Source organism: Hypanus sabinus, unplaced genomic scaffold (assembly GCF_030144855.1).
Source record: "Hypanus sabinus isolate sHypSab1 unplaced genomic scaffold, sHypSab1.hap1 scaffold_2789, whole genome shotgun sequence".
NCBI lineage: Eukaryota > Metazoa > Chordata > Chondrichthyes > Myliobatiformes > Dasyatidae > Hypanus > Hypanus sabinus.
Genome location: NW_026780927.1, coordinates 17,501 through 20,871, shown reverse-complemented (window position 1 = coordinate 20,871; position 3,371 = coordinate 17,501). Strand labels below are relative to the sequence as shown.

Below are 3,371 nucleotides of genomic sequence, written 5' to 3'. Positions count from 1 at the left end.
CTTTCCCGTGAACGAGGAATTCCCAGTAAGTGCGAGTCATAAGCTCGCGTTGATTAAGTCCCTGCCCTTTGTACACACCGCCCGTCGCTACTACCGATTGGATGGTTTAGTGAGGTCCTCGGATCGGCCCCGCCGGGGTCGGCGACGGCTCTGGCGGAGCGCCGAGAAGACGATCAAACTTGACTATCTAGAGGAAGTAAAAGTCGTAACAAGGTTTCCGTAGGTGAACCTGCGGAAGGATCATTATCGGCCGTGGGCCCACTTGTCGCCGCCGCCACCTCGGGGCGGGCTCGTGGCCCGACACAGCAAGCAGGCAAGCAGACGGAACGCCAGCCTCGCGTGCCCCAGGGCCAGGCGGAGCGCTACCGGGACGGCCCGGAGCCTAAGCCCTGCGGGTGCCGGGCGCTCCTCGCGCGGGCGAGGAGTCCTTACCCGTGATCGACCCGACGGGGCGAACACGGTCCGGAAGCACGGACGCTATCCGGCCGCCGGCACGCTCCAGGCGTCCCCGCCCAGCGGCGGCGGGGAGTCTGGCGGCGGGCCGCCGAGCCCGGACGCGCACGCTGCTGCTGCTGCTGCGGCGGCGGACGACGACGTTCCCGGGGCGGGACGGACGGACGGACGGCCGCGCGACGGGGCGACGGCGGGCGGCGGACCGACCGGCAGCTACGGGGCGGAGGAGTCGAGTGCGAGTTCTGGCGCGAGTGCGGGAAGAGTGCGGGCGGGCGGGGCGGTGCCGAGGGGGCCGCACGCACGCACGCACGTCTCTTCCCGTCCGCCCGGGGCTCGGCCGCTTCTCCTCGCCTAGCTCCGGCGGGCCCCGCCCCGCCCGTCCCGGCGCGCGGACGCCACCGCCCGGACCCGGACCCGGAGCGGAGCGGCCGCCGACGCTGCAGGCAGGCGCAGGCGCGCGCCTCCTCCTCTCGGAGGTCGGACGCCTCCTTTCGGGCCACCGTCCGGCGGCACGACCGACCGCAGTCGAAAACAGGAAAGGGAGCGGCTGCGGGCTCGGGCGCCGCCGGGCGGCTCGTCGCCACGGGCGTGAGTCGACGGCCACTGTGCCTCCGTCGGGGAGTCGGACCGGTGTGCAGGGCCGGTCTCTTCGCCCCGCGCGGGACACTTCTGGTCGCCTATTGGCAAACTCCCTTCGCCCCCGAGCAGGGTATCCTAGACGTCTCCCCTTCGGTTCCCGCGAGCCGTCGGGCACGGCGGTGGTTTAAAGAGTCGCGAGCGTCGCACTCCGGCTCCGCTCTCGTGTCGGTGTCTCGTCGAGTTAGCGGTCTCCCAGCGAGGGAAGCTTGGTCCGCCAGCGCCCACCAAGGTCGCCGTCCCGCGGGCAGGGGGGGACGGCCATAGGGCGCGGCTCGGCGAGCCCGGCGCGGCTCGGTTTCGGAGGCGGCGGCGGTGGAGATCCTGCCTCCGCTCGTCTGGCGCGCCCCGGGTGCAGGCCTTTGGCCCGGCGGCGGCAGATCGCGAACGCCCTGATGTTTTTCTCTCAAACCGTGATCAGTCTGACGAACGCAAAGCGCCGAGAGCGCGACAGGGCCGTCGCTCGCTGGTGCTCCTCTCCACGTCGGAGCTGGGGTGTTGGGCGGTCCTGGGCTGCCTGCTGGCCTTCAGCCGGCTCTCTTGCTTCACGCTCGATCTCCCGCACGCACGCGCTCCGCCCTCCCTGCTCTCTCGCTCTCCCGCACCGGCAGCGGGCGGGAGGAGGGAGCCTGCCGTTGGCGGAGCGACGTTTTGCTGCGCCGGAGCGACGGGAGGCCTGAAGTCGGCGACGCGGCCGGCACGAAAGCCGAAAGAAAACCTCTTAGACAACTCTTAGCGGTGGATCACTCGGCTCGTGCGTCGATGAAGAACGCAGCTAGCTGCGAGAATTAATGTGAATTGCAGGACACATTGATCATCGACACTTTGAACGCACTTTGCGGCCCCGGGTTCTTCCCGGGGCTACGCCTGTCTGAGGGTCGCTCGTACGATCAATCGCGCTCGCTTGCCGCTCCAGGCTCGAGAGCGCGCGGCTGGGGCGTCGCAGAGGGGCCCGTCCCCTCTATGTCCCCCTAAGTGCAGACCTCGGAGCACCTCCGCGCCCGCAGCTCCCGCCCGCGGAGCCGCGTGGCCACCTCGGAGGCCCTCGACCCGTGCCCACCCGGGCCTCGCCCCGTCCGCCAGCAGCGGGCGCGGTGCGGCGGCGCCTTTCCCCTGCACGGCCGTCACTGCGGTAGCGCCGCGCCCTTCGCTTCGCCGCGATGGCCGCGAGTTCGTCGTCGCTTCTGACCGCCGCCTTGCTCGGGACTGTCGTCCGCCTCGCCGAGGCGTCGCCGTGTGGTGTGGCCAGCGTTGAGCCTCTGTCATCCGTCGCGCCGCGGAGCCGCCCGAGCGGCGGTGCGGTGTCGAGAAGGCGAGAGAGGCGAAGGGGAGCGATGGAGAGCGAGAGAGGGTCGACGGGACGGGCAGAGCCCCGCTCCCGGCGAGCTCGACAGGGAAAGAGGGTCGCGCCTCCACCCGTGCCTCGCGCGCGGGAGGGGTCGGCCTCGCGCCGCGGCGCGTCCCTGGCGTGTTGCACCTCTCACGCCTCTCGACTCACCCCGCTCGCTCCGCCCGCTCGCTCCGCCCGCCCGCTTCGGCGCCCGCGCCGGCGTCCGTCGGTGCTCTCGGGAAGCGATTTCAGCCGAGCCCGGGTTTCGCCCGTGCACCGCGGGGTGCAAGGGGGGTGTCAGCCAGCCAGCCAGCCAGTCAGCCAGCCGGCCTGCCGGGCCAGCCAGTCAGCCACTGCCAGCCAGCCAGCGCCTTCGGTCGGTCTGCGCGCGCGTGACGGTCCGCCTTCACGCCCGCCTGCCGGCAGTCGCGCGCACTGCCTGCCTTGCCTGCCTGCCTGCCTGCCCGCCCGCCCGGTCTGCCTGCCTGCCTGCCTGCCCGCCCGCCCTGGCGTCGCCCGGCCGGCGCTCCTTTCTCTTCTGCCTACGACCTCAGATCAGACGTGGCAACCCGCTGAATTTAAGCATATTACTAAGCGGAGGAAAAGAAACTAACCAGGATTCCCTCAGTAACGGCGAGTGAAGAGGGAAGAGCCCAGCGCCGAATCCCCGGCCGCCTGGCGGTCGCGGGAAATGTGGCGTATAGAAGACCTCCTCTCTCCGACGACGCTCGGGGGCCCAAGTCCTTCTGATCGAGGCCTAGCCTGTGGACGGTGTGAGGCCGGTAGAGGCCTCCGGCTCGTCGGAACGGAGTCTTCTCGGAGTCGGGTTGCTTGTGAATGCAGCCCAAAGCGGGTGGTAAACTCCATCTAAGGCTAAATACTGGCACGAGACCGATAGTCAACAAGTACCGTAAGGGAAAGTTGAAAAGAACTTTGAAGAGAGAGTTCAAGA

At 69.9% G+C, this 3,371-nt stretch overlaps 2 non-coding genes across 2 annotated transcripts in view; both read left to right on the top strand.

Annotated features, from left to right (window-relative positions):
- The first annotated feature begins 1,816 nt into the window (after positions 1–1,816).
- LOC132388217 (5.8S ribosomal RNA) lies at positions 1,817–1,970 on the top strand. The gene has a single exon (XR_009510180.1). It is a non-coding gene; the product is annotated as a 5.8S ribosomal RNA (ribosomal RNA).
- A 994-nt stretch (positions 1,971–2,964) lies between these two features.
- Positions 2,965–3,371, top strand: part of LOC132388219 (28S ribosomal RNA) — a 3,844-nt gene continuing 3,437 nt past the window's right edge. The window contains exon 1 of the ribosomal RNA XR_009510182.1: positions 2,965–3,371. This exon is cut by the window's right edge and continues 3,437 nt beyond it. This is a non-coding gene — a ribosomal RNA (28S ribosomal RNA).